Source organism: Callithrix jacchus, chromosome 4, assembly GCF_049354715.1.
Source record: "Callithrix jacchus isolate 240 chromosome 4, calJac240_pri, whole genome shotgun sequence".
Taxonomy (NCBI): domain Eukaryota; kingdom Metazoa; phylum Chordata; class Mammalia; order Primates; family Cebidae; genus Callithrix; species Callithrix jacchus.
The window spans coordinates 5,110,961-5,128,566 of NC_133505.1; the positions used below are offsets into that span (position 1 = coordinate 5,110,961).

The following is a 17,606-nucleotide window of genomic DNA, read 5'->3' on the forward strand; positions in this document are numbered from 1 at the left end:
GCCCAGCTAATTTTTTGTATTTTTAGTAGAGACGGGGTTTCACCATGTTGACCAGGATGGTCTCGATCTCTTGACCTCGTGACCCACCTGCCTCGGCCTCCCAAAGTGCTGGGATTACAGGCGTGAGCCATCGCGGCCGACCTACATTCAGTTCTTTAAGGAATCTTCATACTGTTTTCCACAGAGGTTGTCTCATTTACATTCCCACCAGCAGTGTATAAGTCAATGTTCCGTTTTTACGACATCCACGCCAACATCTATTGTGTTTAACTTTTTAGTGACGGTCATTCTGACCGAAGGTAAGGTGGTGTCTTGTGGTTTTAATTTCGCTTCCTTTACGGTCAGTGACGTTGGACATTGTGTTATATATTTGTATGTCTTCTCTTGGAAATGTCTGTTCATGTCATTTGCCCACTTTTTGATGGGATTATTTTTTTTCTTGCTAATTTATTTGAGTTACCGTAGATTGAGGATATTAGTTCTTTGCTGGATACATAGTTTGCAGATATTTTCTTCTGCTCTGTGGATTGTCTGTTGACTTTCATGATGGTTGATGTGCAGAAGCCTTTTAGTTTAATTAGGTTCCATTTGTTTATTTTTGTCTTTGTTGCATTTGCTTTTGGGGTCTTAGTCATATATTCTCTACCTAGACCAACATTCAGAAGTTTTTCCTAGGGTGTCTACTAGAATTTTTGTGGTTTCAGCTCTTAGATGTAAGTATTTGATCCATTTTGAGTTGATTTTTGTATATGTTGAGAGATGGAGATCCATTTTCAGTCTTATACATGTGGCTATCCAGTTTTCTCAGCACCATTTATTGAATAGGGAGTCCTTTCTTCAATCTTTGTTTCTGTATACTTTGTCGAAGGTCCATTGTGGTTGTAAGTATTTGGTTTTATTACTGTGTGCTCTGTTCTGTTACATTGGTCTGTGTATCTATTGTTATACTAATACCATGCTGTTTGGGTAACTATAACCTTGTAGTATAATTTGAAATTAGGTAATGTGATGCCTTCAGTTTTGTTCTTTTTGCTTAGGATTGCTTTGGGTATTTGGGTTCTTTTTGGTTCTGTATGAATTTTTTTTTTCTAATTCTGTAAAAAAGATGTAGGTATTTTGGTAGGAATTGCATTGAATCTCTAGATTGCTTTGGGTAGTGGGGTCACTTTATGATATTGATTCTTCCAATTCATGAGCATGGGATATTTTTTCCATTTGTGTCATCTCTGATTTCCTTCAGCAGTGTTTTGTCATTCTTCTTGAAGAGATTTTTCACCTTCTTGGTTAAGTATATTCCTAGGTAATTGATTTTATTTTATTTTTGCGACTGATTTGTGTACATTGATTTTGTAAACTGAGACTTCACTGACTTCATTTATCAAATCTGGGAGTCTTTTGGGGGAATTTTTAGGGTTTTCTAGGTATACAATCATACGACTTCACTGAGTTCATTTATCAAATCTGGGAGTCTTTTGGGGGAATTTTTAGGGTTTTCTAGGTATACAATCATACCATTGGCAAACAGACTTGGTGTGATTTCCTCTTTCCAGTTTGGATGCCCTTTACTTTTTCTCTTCCCTAATTGCTGTGGCTTGGGCTTCTGGTGCTTTGTTGAATAGAAGTAGTGAGAGTGGGCATTCTTGGCTCATTCCAGTTCTGACGGGCAGTGGTTTCAGCTTTTCCCCTTTGGTGTGATGTTGGCTGTGGATCTGTCATAAATAGCTTCTATTATTTTGAAGTATGTTCCTGTTATCCCTAGTTTGTTGATGATTTTTATCATAAAGCGTGGCTGGATTTTATTGAATGCTTTTTCTGCGTCTATTGAGATGATCAATAGATTTTTAAAAAATTCAGTTTATATGATGTATCACATTTATTGACTTGCATATGTTAGACCGTCCTTGCATCCTGGATGAAACCCACTTGATCATGAATTATCTTTTTGATGTGCTGTTGGCTTCAGTTTGCTAGTATTTTGCTGAGGATTTTTATATCTGTGTTGATTCAAGGATATTGTTCTGTAGTTTTCTTTTTTCTTTTTTTTTTTGTTCTGTCCTTTCCTGGTTTTGGTATCAGGGTGATATTGGTGTCATAGAATGAGTTACAGAGGATGCCCTCTTTCTAAATCTTTGGGAATAGTTTCAGCAGATTGGTACCAGTTCTTCTTTGAATGTCTGGTACAATTCAGCTGTGAATCTATCTGGCCCTGAGCTTTTTTTTTTTTCCCCAATTTTAAAATTACTGATTCAATCTTGCTACTTGTGGTTGGTCTGTTCAGGATTTCTGTTTCTTCCTGATTCAGTTAGAAGGATTGTATGTTTCCAGGAATTTGTCCATTTCCTCCAGATTTTCTAGATTGTGTGCATGAAGGTGTTCGAGGTAGTCTTGAGTGAACTTTTATATTTCTCTTGCTTACAGTGTCTCCATTTTCATTTCTAATTGTGTTTACTCGAATCTTTTCCTGGTTTGTCTAGCTAATCATCATCGATGTTATCTTTTCAGGAAACCAAGTTTTTGTTTCCTTGATCGTTTGTATTTTTTTGTTTGTTTCGGTTTCATTTAGTCCCGCTCTAATGAGAAGCTTTTTGTTATTTCTTTCATTCTGCCAGCTTTGGTTGGATCTTGCTTCTCTAGTTCCTTGAGGTATTATGTTAGATTGTCAGCTTGTGATCTTTCTTACTTTTTGGTGGAGGCATTTAGTGCTCTAAACTTAACTCATAGCACTGCTCTTGCTGTATGTATCCCGGAGGTTTTGATGATGTGTGTCACTGTTATCATTCATTTTGAAGTATTTCTTAATATTCATCTTGATTTCGTTGTTAACCTAAAAGTCATTCAGGAGTAGGGTGTTTAATGTTTGTGTATTTAGATAGTTTTGAGAATTCCTTTTGGAGATGATTTCTACTTTTATTCCACTGTGGTCTGAGAAGATACTTGGTATGCTTTTGATTTTTTTAAATTTCCTGACACTTATTTTGTGGTCTATCATATGGTGTGTCTTGGAGAATGGTCCATGTTCTGATGAGAAGAATGCATATCCTGCCGTTCTCGGGTGGGGTTTTGTGTGAATATATTAGTTTCATTTGTTCTAGAGTATAGTTTCAGCTTGATATTTCTTAGTTGAGTGTCTTCCTTGGTGATCTGTGTAGTGTTGTCAGTGGAGTATTGAAGTCTGCCACTATTATTGTGTTGCTAATTTTTTTCTTAGGTCCAATAGTAACTGTTTGATGAATGTGGAGTCCCAGACTTAAGTACATATCTATCTAGGATTATAATACCATCTTGTTTGATTGATCCTTTTATTATAATGTAATTTTTTTTGTTGTTCTTGTTATTATTTTAAAATCTGTTTTATCTGATGTAAGAATAGCTTTTCCTTCTCATTTTTGGTTCTCATTTACATGGAATATCTTTTTCTACCTCTTTACCTGGAGTCTATAAGAATCCTTTCATGTTAGGTGATGTTCTCGAAGGTAGCAGATATTTGATTTGTGACTTTTTATCCATTCTACCAAAGTGTGTCTTTTACATAGAGTATTTAATCTCAAGATGCAAGGTACTGTTTAGTTATGTTGATTGTAACCTAGGTACTTGATTTTCTTCATTGTATTATTGTTCGATAAGTCTTGTAAGTTTTAGGCTTTCTAGAGGTTCTATTCTGGTGCACGACAATCTTTTGATTCAAGATCAATAACTTCTTTTGGCATTTCTTGTAGGGCGGGTCTGGTAGTGACAAATTCCCTCAGCATTTGCTTCTCTGAAAAAGACTCCTTTATTTATAAAACAGTCTTGCTGGATAAAAAAATTCTTGGCTGACAGTTACTGTTTGAGGCAGCTAAAGATGGGACTTCAGTCCCTTCTGGCTTGTAAGGTTTCTACTGAGAAGTCTGCTGTTAGTCTGGTATGTTTTCCCCTGTCGGTCACCTGATACTTTTATCTCACTGCTCTTAGAATCCTTTCCTTCACGTTTACTTTAGATAGCCTGATGACTGTATGCCTTGGTGATGTCCTTTTTGCACTGAATCTCCCAGCAGTTATTTATGCTTCTTGCATTTGGATACCTAAATCTCCAGCAAGGCCAGGGAAATTTTTCTCACTTATTTTCTCAAATAAGTTTTCCAAACTTTTTGCTTTCTCTTCTCCCTCAGTAACACCACTGATTCTAAGGCTTGACTGTTTTACATAATCTCATATTTCTTGGAGACTTGGTTAATTTTTTTTTTTTTTGAGACAGAGTTCACTGTTGTTACCCAGAGTGCAGTGCAATGGCACGATCTTGGCTCACTGCAACCTCCGCCTTCTGGGTTCAAGCAATTCTCCTGCCTCAGCCTCCTGAGTAGCTGGGATTACAGGCACGCCCCACCATGCCCAGCTAATTTTTGTATTTTTAGTAGAGATAGCGTTTCACCTCGTTGACCAGGATGGTCTCGATTTCTGGACCTCATGATCCACCCGCTTTGGCCTCCCAAAGTGCTGTGATTATAGGCAAGAGCCACTACTCCTGGCCGACTTTGTTAATTTAATTCTTTTTTCTGATTGGGTTAATTTGAAAGGCTTATCTTTAAGCTCTGAAATTATTTTCTCTGCTTGGTCTAGACTAGTGTTTAAACTTTCTGCTACATTGTACAATTTCCTAAGTGTATCTTTAATTTCCAGAAGTTCTGATTGGTTTTTCTTCAGAATATCTATCTCTTTAGAAAATTTTTTGTTCAGGGCCGGGCGCGGTGGCTCACACCTGTAATCCCAGCACTTTGGAGGCCGAGGCGGGTGGATCACGAGGTCAAGAGATCGAGACCATACTGGTCAACATGGTGAAACCCCGTCTCTACTAAAAAAAAAAAAATACAAATCTTAGCTGGGCACTGTGGCGCATGCCTGTAATCCCAGCTACTCAGGAGGCTGAGGCAGGAGAATTGCCTGAACCCAGGAGGCGGAGGTTGCGGTGAGCCGAGATCGCGCCATTGCACTCCAGCCTGGGTAAACAAGAGCGAAACTCCGTCTCAAAAAAAAAAAAAAACCAAAAAATTTTCTTTCTTTTTTTTTTTTTCCATATCTCGAATTGTTTTTTCAATTTCTTTATGCTGGTTTTCACCTCTCTCTTGTATTTCCTTGAATAGATTTCATAATCCACCTTTTGAATAATTTATCTGGAATTTCAAAGATTTCGTCTTGGTTCGAATCCATTGCAGAAGAGCTAGTTTGATCTTTTGGGGTTGTTATAGAACCCTGTTTTGTCATATTGCCAGAATTATTATTTTTTAAGATGGATTATTATTACTTTTTGAGATGGGAGTTTTGTTCTTGCCGCCCAGGCTGGAGTGCAATGGCACGATCTTGGCTTACTGCAACTACTGCCTCCTGGATTCAAGGGATTGTCCTGCCTCAGCCTCACCAGTAGCTGGCATTACAGTGCCCACTACCGTGCCTCGATAATGTTTTTATTGGTGGGGGGCGTATACAGGTATTTATTTTAATAATCTTTATTGTTTCACAGTTTTTATTAAAAATTTGGGGACAATAAGATACGGCCCTGGAATATGACTCTGGCACTCTAAATTATAAATTAACCAAAAGAACTTAGCCGTAAGGCAAGCTCCTGAATAATTTCCTATTTAAAATCTGTGGTTCTCAAACTAGGGCAGTTTTGGAAGGTGTCTAAAAAGGTGTGGGAGCATTCTTGACCATCTCTGTAGCTCTCAGTAAGGGCAGGGTGTTATTGGCACACAGGGCACGGTCCAGGGAAGCTACTGCCACCACACAGCCTCTCCTGAGGACTTACCTTTCCTAACTTACTAAATGTTAGAGGAATACCAATTTAAAGTCAAAATCTTCTCTTTGTTTCTATTCCTTCATTTGCTTGTAGCACGTCTCCAAATGGACCGTGACCCACTTCTCAAAAGTCTGTTACCTCTCCCACTTCGCGGTATAGCGCACCACGCGGGTCTGGCCAGTCTTCCCGGGAGATGGTTTGATTAGATTTCATGTTTGATAATGAATTTGTAAACAAATCTCAGATACTTTTATTGACAATTCTTCCCTTTTTTAAATGTGAGACCTACAGCCTCTCTTTATTGATCAACCATTTATTATTTTCTTTGCACCAGGCACTGTGTAGCTCATTGGAAACTGACAAGTAACTCAGACGCACACTTTTCCTTCAAGGAGCCACAGTCTAGACGGTATACTCTTTTTTGCCAGATGTGGGCTCATGCTTTGGGCCACATGAAATATTTGGTCTAAAGTAGCAAAAAACCTGCGTTGCAAAAGGGACTTTTAGGGGGTACACTCATCTTTCTCTCTGTTTCTACTGTATGTGTGTTTGGACAGCTATGTTTTTATTTCTCTTTATTTTTGTATTATTAGAGACTAAGTCTGCCAGAATCTATAAATGGTGAAAATATTTTGATAACTTAGTTGCCAGAATTCCTAGTCTTGATTCCAGAGATTGTGTTTTCCTGACCTTTAAAATTTTAGCTTAGTCACCTTTATTAAGTTTGTGAATTTCTTGAAGTTCTGCCTACCAAATTATAAAAAAGCTCCACCAGACTGCAGAAGGTTATATCTTAATAGTATTGAAATAGGCAGTTATAAAAAAATTGTGTCACCTAAGTCTAACAGCTCTTCCAGAATGTTTTCCTTGAGACCTAAGCCATTCTGGCCCTGGCATATTGGGTGGGTCTGGGATCTGTTTCTCCTCACAACACTTCTAACACAACTGGCTGGATTTTTTCCACACTAACAACCAGTTCTTCGATTTTGTCACCACCCAGAGATAGCACAGACCCTACAGGTTATGGGCTTAGACCCACAAGACTCCTCCACGTTAGATGCCAGTTGTAAGTCCAGGCCTCCTATACTTCTGACCAAGAGATGGTAAATCTTGAGTTTCTATGAGCCCCACTCTTCGGATTCGGTAATTCCCTGTAAAGGCTCACAGAACTCACGAAGTCACTTTACTTCCTATTACTGGTTTATTGCAAAGGCACAACTCAGGAACAGCCAAATGGAGGACATGCAGAGGGCAAGGTATAGGGGAAGGTCAGGTCTTCTCTAGATGCCACCCACCTAGTACCTCATGTGTTCACTAACCAAGAAGCTCTCCAAAGTCTGTAACGTAGGGGTGTTACAGAGCTTCCATGACATCGTCATGGTTGACTGAATCACTGGTCATTGTGATTAGTTCAGTCTCCATCCCTCCTTCCCTCCCCAGAGGTGGGGCAGGGGCTGAAAGTTCATTCCTCCAATTTCCTGGTTTGTTCCTCTGGCAACCACCAGCCCTCATCCTGAAGCTCTCTAGGGGCTCACCAAGGGTCCGCTCATTTGTCTAAACTCAGGTGTGACTGAAAATGGGCTTATTATGAACAAGAGACACTCTTCTCATTCCTATCACCCAGGAGATTCAAAGGTTTTAGAAACTCTGTGCTAGGAACTGGGGATGAAGACCTTATTTTTATTTTCTGAGATGGAGTCTCGCTCTGTCACCCAGGCTGGAGTTCAGTGGCTCAATCTCAGCTCACTACAGCCTCCACCCCCCTGGTTAAACCGATTATTGTGCCTCAGCCTCCCGAGTAGCTGGCATTACAGGTGTGTGTCCCCACATTGGCTAATTTTTGTATTTTTAGTAGAGATGGGGTTTCACCATGTTGGCCAGGCTGGTCTTAAACTCCTGACCCCAAGTGATCCACCTGTCTCGGCCTCCCAAAGTGCTGGGATTACAGGCATGAGCCACCATACCTGGACTTATATTTCTTATTATAAAATCCCAGTGGAATTGGATGGGGGCGAGGGAGGGCAGTGTATGAAGGAAAGGCTCTAAGTCCACATGAGGGTGGAATGTGAACTTCTCTGGCTCTGAGGAAGTGGGGTGGGTTGAGTATCATGGGGTGATTTGATTGGACACGTTCTGGTGAGTCTGGTAGTGGGTGTCTCAGGAGCCATGAGGACATTTAAATGTGACAGTGTCACAGAAGAGATAGAAGACTGTTCTGTAACTTGGGTAGTGGCATGAGAAAGTGGGTCTGGGGAATAAGGTAGGCTCAGATTGTGGTTTTTGAGGGTGCCAAGAAATGTCTTTATTGGTCTGAGATGTACATAGACGTAGAAGGAAGAATCATGCCTTTCTAAAGTTCTTTTTAAGTGAAAAACAAAAACATTTTAAAGATATAAATAATTTTCATAAGTATATAAGAATCCATAGAGAAGAGTGTAATCTCTTTCTGGTGACATTAATTGAAACACTTTATGCCAGGTTAGATGAATCTGTGTTTAAATATATTGGTATCAGTATTTTGCTGTTTTCCCTTCAGTAAGATAATCTTGATAACCTTGATTTCTTGCTTTTTGTGTCCTGATTACCTTGAAATTAACATCTTGAAATAAAAAACTGTTGTCTTCACTTTGGTAGTACTTATACTAAAACTGGAACAATAAAGACATTAACATGTCCCCTGTGCAAGGATGACACGCAGATTTGTGAAATGTTTCATATTTTTTAAAACAAAACTATGGCTTCTATGTTTTTAAAACTTTGTGTTTTGCAAAACTCATTGAGAATAAATCATTTTGGGAACTTTTAAATACATGCAAACATAGAATAGGACAATAAACTTTCAATCTATATGTGTGTGTCTGTGTCTGTGTGTGTGTGTGTGTGTGTGTGTATTTTTTTTTTTTTTTTTTTGAGATGAAGTCTTCCTCTGTCACCCAGGCTGCGGTGCAGTGAGATGATCTCTGCTCACTGCAACCTCCGCCTCCCGGGTTCAAGCGATTCTCCCTGCCTCAGCCTCCTGAGTAGCTGGGATTACAGGCGTGTGCCACCATGCTCAGCTAATTTTTGTATTTTTGGTAGAGATAGGGTTTCACCATATTGGCCAGGCTGGTCTAGAACTCCTAACCTCAAGCGATCCACCCACCTTGGCCTGCTGGAATTACAGGCATGAGCCACTGCACCTGGCTGGTTTTTAAGACTTTACATTTCAGAATGTTTGTTTTCAGGAAAGAAAGCCCAATTGCCCCAGTGCTTTATTTGAGGACAGAGCCTGAAGCACAGGAGATTAGCGTCGGGGGACATTACTGGCACCATTGCCGACAGAGCCTAGATGTAGCAACAGCACATTTCTTCGGTTTTGCCCCCACTGAAGCTCAGATTTCTCTGTGGCCAGCAATAACCAGCACCTGTGTCAAAGGTGGCTGTCTCAGTTAAGACGCACACCAAAACTTCGAATCGTATGGTAGTTTCTGCAGTACCAGTGAGGTGTGCCACACGTACTTCGGTGTCATTTGCTTTTTCTTCTACAAGAGTGGCCTTGGACTCGTATGTGGGTTCGGTGTTGGTTGAGGTTGCTTTGAGCCAGTCCTCTCCCCTGGTCCACTCAGCGGAAACTGTGTATGCCCACATGGCACTGCTTTCCTTAGCGCTGGCTGAAAGCCATTGCTGTTTTTAGATTTGCTTTCAGAATGCTACCTATGGGGCAGAGAACCTAAGAATGTATAGCTTCTACCCAATCACTTCATTCTCGGGGGATTTGAGCCTCACTGCCTTGAGAAATTAAGCAAAAGTTCCGCAGGTACCATCTTACATGATGACTATAAATTCTATGATCACTGCTAATAATAGAGAATGTTTTGTTCAAGCCACTTAAATATATTTTCTTTTCCTCTCGGCAAGCCTAACGTCAGCATCCTCAAAAGCATGGTTGCCTGTGAATTTCCTTTTATATAGATGTAATACTGTTTACTTTTGCTCATCCATTCATCTATCCAAGCATCCAGTAAACATTGAGTACCCACTATGTGTCGAGTATTCTTCTAGATGCTGGAGGGACAATGATTAATAGATAACCTTTCTTTTTTTTTTAGACGGAGTTTCGCTCTTGTTACCCAGGCTGGAGTGCAATGGCGCGATCTCGGTTCACTGCAACCTCCACCTCTGGGGTTCAGGCAATTCTCCTGCCTCAGCCTCCTAAGTAGCTGGTAGCTGGGATTACAGGCACGTGCCACCATGCCCAGCTAATTTTTTGTATTTTTAGTAGAGGCGGGGTTTCACGTTGTTGACCAGGATGGTCTCAATCTCTTGACCTCGTGATCCACCCGCCTTGGCCTCCCAAAGTGCTGGGATTACAGGCTTGAGCCACCGTGCCTGGCTAGATAATCTTTCTTTACAGAGTCCATATTTAGTGAGAGAGGAATGCTGGACATTAAAGCAGATAGTAATGTGGTGAGCTAAGTGCAGCTATAAAGATACGTACAGCTTATCAGGACAACAATTATCTTAGGCATCCCGTTCACAAAAGGGAGGAGAGAACACCCTGTAGGCATGGGACGTTTCACTATTACTGCTGTATATTCAAGGCCAAGAATTGAGTGGTGAGAGAAGGAGCTGGAGAGGTGACAAAGGTGCTCTGTGACGGAGTTTGGACTTAGTTTGCTGCTGAGGTGTGGGGAAGTCTGTGAACAGGACTCAGACAGTTGAGTGACATGATTCTTTTTGTTCTAGAAGAATTCCTCTGGTGGCTCTGTGCAATGTGGTTTTCAGAGAGGGAGGACTGGAGACAAAGTAGATAAGTGAGAATGCTGAGGGGCCTAATGATTCATTCATGCGTTTCGTTTAGTAAACATTTATTGAGCACTTACTGGGGACCATGCCCTGTTCAAGTAAGTCATTTGGATTTTATTTTCACATAGATAAACAAAAGAGATAAATAGTAGTAGCTTTTTTTGGATAAATTGATAATAAATAAATCACAGTGTTTGCTTTCATCATGACAAACTTTTGAGTACATGTTTTCTCGAGGAGTATATTGATTTGGTGGTATTTTTATCTTGGATTTGGATCAGTCAGCAGTAACATAAAAGATGGCCTCTTTCATGCTGCAAATTAGTAAGGCTTTAGTTTTAGCTCTTGAGTTTTTCTAAAACGGATTATTTCAGTCTATAGATTATTCTGAGCCTTAAGACTCTTAATTTTCTGCTCATTAGCACCTCAAAGAATGGAGAGGAAGGAAGAGAGAGCCTTCAGTCTGACTTGCCGCTTGTTAGAAGGTTTGGAAAGTAGGTGATGAAGTTCATATTTGGTTTTCAAAATCAGGTTGCAGATTGTTTTGAGGCTTATACTTGCCTGAAGTTCTTGCTCTCTCGACCGTAGCTAACTTGCTGTCTGGATATATATGAGTGTGTGTGCCTCGTGCACAGTGAAGGGTGGGATTCACTTTGGAAATTTGGTACGAGCAAATAGCCTAAGAATTAATACCTTTAATTATTTTACCAATCACATTGGTCATTTGCAGTATCAAAGCAGTTACCTTGGTATGCTGTAAGGACATGGAATTCATTTTGTTGTTTATGCTCTTTTTTTATTGTGGAGGAGGAATCTTGCTCTGTTACCCAGGCTGGAGTGCAGTGGCTCGTTCTTGGCTCATTGCCTCCTCTGCTCACAGGTTCAAGTGATTCTCCTGCCTCACCTCCCAGGTAGCTGGGATTACAGGTGTCTGTCATCACACCCAGCTAATTTTCTTTATTTTTAGTAGAGATGGAGTTTCACCATGTTGGTAAAACTCCTGACTTCAAGTGATCCACCTATCTCGGCCTTCCAAAGTGCTGGGATTACAGGCTGGAGCCACCATGCCTGGCCTGTTGTTTATAATCTGATATCTTGCAACTTGAACTTTGTTAGTATAGTTTAGGAGTAAAAACTTTAAAAGGAAAACACATGCTCCCCAGGACGTTGAAGAAATAACTGTACCTACTTCACAGGGTTGTTAGGAGGGTTAAATGAGTTAATATAAGCAAAGACGAAGGTCCAGAATGTAGTAAATGTTACATAAACAGCTGTCATTTTTATTGATCTTACTTTTGAAAGTCAATTAGAATTTGCATGAAAGTAATAAACAATAGGTGAAAATCATGATAATACTAGATTATAAGGTATTACGAAGCTGGCCGTGGTGGCTCATGCCTGTAATCCTAGCACTTTGAGAGGCATAAGCCGGCAGGTCACCTGAGGTCAGGAGTTCTAGACCAGCCTGGCCAACAACATCGTGAAACCCCGTCTCTCTTAGAATACAAAAATTAGCTGTGCATGATGGCAGGTGCCTATCATCTCAGCTGCTTGGGAGCCTGAGGCAGGAGAATCACTGAATCTGGGAGGCGGAGTTTGCAGGAAGACTCATGACGTCACCTTTTACTTCACTAACAACACGTTTAACTACAGACTAGACACATTTTTAAGGGCTCCGACTCAAGGAAAGTTGAAACTGTTTATAGTTATAGGCCTACGTTTGAAAAATACTTGTCATGAACTGAGAAATAGGCAAATCCTTGGGCCTTACCTTTTCTTCCCTAGTTCCCCAAATAATAGCCTAAAGAGCACATGCAGAGATGTCAAAGCCGATGCATCAGTGGATAGCTGAGTCTGTCGAACACTATGCCCAGTTTCTAGTTCAAGACAAACAAAACATTAACATAAATCGATCTGAACTTTGTAAGTGAAGATTTCTCCCCTTCCTTAAGATAAAAAGTTTATAAACTCTTCAATAGCAATTCAGCAGCTTTTCCTTCTGTGGTTTTGAAGACCATCTTTGGAAGATGCAGAATTTAGACTTCCTACTCGGGGGCGTTTCTTCAGTTCAGTGAGCCAATCGTGAGATTCACCATGAGAGTGAGGGCGGGAACTGAAAATGCTTTGTTCTTTGGTTGCAGTGACTTCTAATTGAAGCAAACCAGCTCTACATGTGGATGGTCATGACTTTATAAAGACAATTAAAATATTTTCAGGAGAAGACTGAGGTCTCAGGGAAAAGCATGTATGAAATGGTGAATAATCGCCAGATGTGATTATGGGCCCCTTTTCTTAGTGGGTAATGATGTCTTTGCATCTAGCCGTGAGTTGGCAAATGGACTCTATCGTTGTGGGTATCTATTGGAAGAAAGAAAAGGAACAGAGCTATGAGACAGACAGTGCATAAGAAAAACAGAAAAAAAGCTCCCATGCGGCTAGGCAAGCGGAGGTAACATTGACTGTGTGGGGCTCCAGGCCTTGGTGAACGGGCTGTGGTTGCATCACAGCCGCAGCGTGCCCACAGGTGCTCTGGATGTTTTGAAACCCACTTGATGTAGAGGCATTTTTTTGGTATCTGAAGTTGGTAAATGTTGGATTTGGCCTCGTTATTGTCTCTACAACAGGAGAGTAAAGGCTGGAGAGGATTGAAAGGCCCATGTTTCTTTGGTGATGTCCGCCTTAGTTAAAACAGCGACTGTTCTGCGGTGGAAAACAAGGTATTTAGCACAGACGACAGCTTTATTATGTTTTCTCCTTTAGATGTGGATTTCTCTCTCTCTTTCTCTCTCTCTCTTTTGTTAAGAGACAGGTCTTGCCCTGTCACCTGGGCTGGAGTGCAATGGCATGATCCTAGTTCACTGCAGCTTCCAGCTCCTGGGCTCCAGCAGTCCTTTCACTCCAGCCTCTCAACGTGCAGCAGCTGGGACTATGGACACTGGATGCCACACCCAGCAAATTTTTACAACTTGTTTTGTAAAGATGGGGAGGTCTCTCTTTTTGCCCAGGCTGGTCTTGAATTCATGGCCTTGAGCAATCTTCCTGTCTCCAAAAGTGCTGAGATTACAGACAGGAGCTAGGACACCTGGCCTCTACTTAACCGGCACTACCCAGAAAGGAGGAATGACTGCCCTGAGGGGAATTAGTTTTCATTCCTTACTGCCGGGGATTTCCTCTCTCCCTTACTAGAGAAGCCCACATTTCCATGTTTATACAAATTGAGTGCTCATCATGCATTTCCAAGTGCCCGCCGCTGTGCTTGTCTCATCCATAGATACTGTGCCAGCAGAAAATGGAATGGGTTTAATTGAGAAGACTTGAGGACTTCTATTTCTTAACTGGAGTCTGCAAGCAAACTTCAAAAGAATCTGTGTTTCAGCTTCTTGTTTTAAAAATTATAATACTGTCCAGTATATGTTTTGCATAACTTTAAATCTTCTTTTAGTCAATTTGGATATTTTTTTTTTTTTTTTTTTTTTGAGATGGGGGTCTTGCTGTGTTTCCCAGGCTGGCCCTGAACTCCTGGGCTCAAGCTATTCTCTTGCCTCAGCCTCCCAAGAAGCTGGGGCTGCAGGCATGTGGCACAGTCAGATTGTTTTCCAGAAGTGTTGGCTGCTTGAGATTTTAGGCAGATTGGAAGTTGTTGATCACTTCTTTTCTTCAAAGTTTAAACTGGAATAATTGCTGGAATGAGATGTCAGTGTTTTTTATTCTAGACATTGTGAAACATGACTAATGATGTTAGGAATACTTGAGTCAGCATGTGAAAAGGAAAAGGCAATGAGTTGTTTCTGCTCAGTGATCAGAGCCAATTAAGCAGGGGAAGGCAAGCTAATGCTGGTGTGGGCCGCAGCAGTGAGGGTTCTGTCTGCCTTGTTCTGTGTGTATAGGACTCATCATAATCACAAGAGACGTGCAGTATCAGCAGAATGCAGTTTAGGAATGAAGAATCAGGAGACAGTGAGTTTCCTGCCTAGGAAAATTTTCTGTGTGAGACTAGCCGCTGGGTTGAGCTATGTGCTGGGAAGCAGTTTACTCCACTGTTACACATTATGAATGAATCATCTGTTTATGATTTTTCTGGTGGCAGTTGCCTAGATTAAGAAAAAAAAAAACCAGACTTTTAAACATTGCAAAAGTAAAGTACTGCAGAAATAACGACACTTTCCTAGATGTGCTGTGAACTTCTTCGTTATGATTAGGCAGATCACTGCCCTCTCACATGTGCTATTTTGAGATGTCATTCTTTGGTGCTATAATGATCGATATTACTAATATATGTCAGTAATTTGTTGCCAAGCTTCCCTTAAGCCTCAGGAATATGGCTGTTTTTGACATTACCTGGCAATTTTTTAAGAATAAATTTTTCTAGACATATGTACACACATATATATTAATACACACACGTATATTTTTGAGACGGGGTCTCTGTTGCCCAGGCTGGAGGGCAGTGGCACAGTCTTGGCTCATTGCAGCCTCCACCTCTTGGGCTCAAGTGATCCTCCTACCTCAGCCTCCCAAGTACAGCTACAGGCACATGCCATGAAGCCAGGCTATTTTTGCATTTTTTGTGGAGATGGGAATTTGCCACATTGCCCAGGCTGGTCTCCAACTTCTGGGCTCAAGCAATCCGCCTGCTTCAGCCTCCCAAAGTGGTGGGATTACAGGCTTGAGTCACTGCGCCTTGCCTAGATTTTTTATATGTTTTAAAAACAACCTAGGCAACTCTTTAAAAAGTCACACTTTCTATCTTTAAAAAACTTTTTTTTTTTTTTTTTTGCAACAGTCTTGCTCTGTCAGCCCAGGCTGGAGTGCAGAGGTATGATCTCTGCTCACTGCATCCTCTTCCTCCTGGGTTCAAGTGATTCTCTTGCCTCAGCCTCCCCAGTAGCTGGGATTACAGGTGTGCACCACTACCTGTAATCAGCCTGGCTAATTCTTGTATTTTTAGTAGAGACGGGTTTTACCATGCTGGTCAGGCTGGTCTCAAATTCCTGACTTCAAGGTCTCCCAAAGTGCTAGAATTATACATGTGAGCCACTGTGCCTAGCCACTTTCTGGCTTTTAATATTTGTGTGTTTTTAAGCTTGCGAAAGGACTTTAAAAGGTGGTCGGTCGCGTGATTTGATTTGAAAGCTAAAATAAATTGAACGCTGTCCTTCATAAGAGGTAGTTAGTTTAAAGGTAGCTGTTTTTACTCTACAAGAAGTATTATTTTTCAATAATGTGTGCTAATTATTCACAGATATTTCACTAATCCACTAATGTCATAATAGTGTAACTGGCTGTGTGGGGGCATTTTCCATAGGACATTGTTCTATACATGTCGTCTTTCCAGGAAACGTTGATAATTACACTGCTATACTTGGATGTGGAACCCAACCTGGATAGTCAAAGGTAAAAGGCTACTGGGCTGTCCATCCTAGGGTAGTGGGTGGTGATGTATGGGCTAGACAATAGCTGACAGGAGCCCTAAGGATCTTCTGAGCTTGAGTCTCAGGTTTTTTTCCTCTCTTCTTTCTGTCACAGTTGTCTCTGTGGTATCGAGATCTTGCAGAAGATGCTGGGTTGAGGTTGGTCTGGAATTTGACTTTCTTCTTCAGTGGCCTTGTCAGCAGTCATTAGAGAGTTACTGTTCAGTGTGATAGCCACTAGCCACATGTGGCTGTTTAAATTTAATAAATTAATGACAGTGAGATATAATTAAAATACTATTTAAGTTGCACTAGCTGTATTGGCAGGGCTTGATATGCTGCATATGGCTAGTGGTGACCGTAGCAGGTCCCGTGTTCCCTGGGACACTGACATCTATCGAGGTGCAGTGGCTTGTCCAAGGTCACAAGACTAGTCAGTGTGCATCAAGCGTTTGGACCAGTTGAGCAGTTGCTCTTTTACGTCATGCAGGCTTTCAGTTTTGGGTGTTACAGCTTGAACTGAAAATGTGTTCCTGGCATGCCACATTCTTCCAAACTGTGAGGAACTCAACGGCAGAGTTAGAAATTAGTTGTTACTACATAATTTTAGTTTTACAAATATCTGTGGTTCATCTTAGGGTGGCTTTTTTGTGTGTGTCTGCATGTGCGCACGTGTGTGTGTATCGCATGTGCGCACGTGTGTGTGTATCACATGTGGTGTGGTGGGCGTTTGCCACCTGGGCCGTACATTGCTAACCTGGTATATATGATGCCCACCTCACAGATGGATATGGGATTTAGAAACTGCAGGTTATTGCAGTTGGAGGGGACTTTTGAAGGTATCTAGCTTACCTCAAATGTATATATAATGCTCCTGGCAAGGCTGTTGATGGTCAGAGGTCTGCTTTATAAAAGAGTTCACTTCTGGGCCGGGCGCGGTGGCTCACGCCTATAATCCCAGCACTTTGGGAGGCCGAGGCGGGCGGATCACGAGGTCAAGAGATCGAGACCATCCTGGTCAACATGGTGAAACCCCGTCTCTACTAAAAGTACAAAAAAAAAAAAAAAAAATTAGCTGGGCATGGTGGCGCGTGCCTGTAATCCCAGCTACTCAGGAGGCTGAGGCAGGAGAATTGCCTGAACCCAGGAGGCGGAGGTTGCGGTGAGCCGAGATCATGCCATTGCACTCCAGCCTGGGTAACAAGAGCGAAACTCCGTCTAAAAAAAAAAAGAGTTCACTTCTTTTCACAACTTCAAATTGATCATTTTCTTTATATCAAGCAAAAATGTTTCTTCCTATAATTTCTACACATTGTTCCCAGTTGGCTCACAGGAAAACGTTTATTCCCTCTGACATATGCAGCCCTGCCAACATTTGAAGACTGTTTTCCTGTCATTCTTACGTCTTTTCTCCTATAAGAGAAGCAGACGTAGTTCCGCCAGTTTTTCCTTGTGTGACATGTTTTGCAAACTGCTCACCACCCTGCTTGCTTCTGCCTGGACCGACGCCAGGGGATGGCTCAGATCTGTGTAATTTTCATGTGAATGGATGTCATGCTAGATACATGTGGAAAATCTGAATAAGTCTTTCTTGAGGGGAAAAGTGGCTACCAGTATCCACATGTAGGAAATAATGATTT

General features: G+C 41.2%; 1 protein-coding gene and 1 non-coding gene across 17 annotated transcripts in view; both read left to right on the forward strand.

The window, feature by feature from the left end:
• CARMIL1 (capping protein regulator and myosin 1 linker 1) overlaps positions 1-17,606 on the forward strand; it is a 468,543-nt gene that overhangs the window by 217,845 nt on the left and 233,092 nt on the right. The window lies entirely within an intron of this gene.
• On the forward strand, positions 8,389-8,492 carry LOC118153293 (U6 spliceosomal RNA). Its single transcript, XR_004742548.1, has one exon. It is a non-coding gene; the product is annotated as a U6 spliceosomal RNA (small nuclear RNA).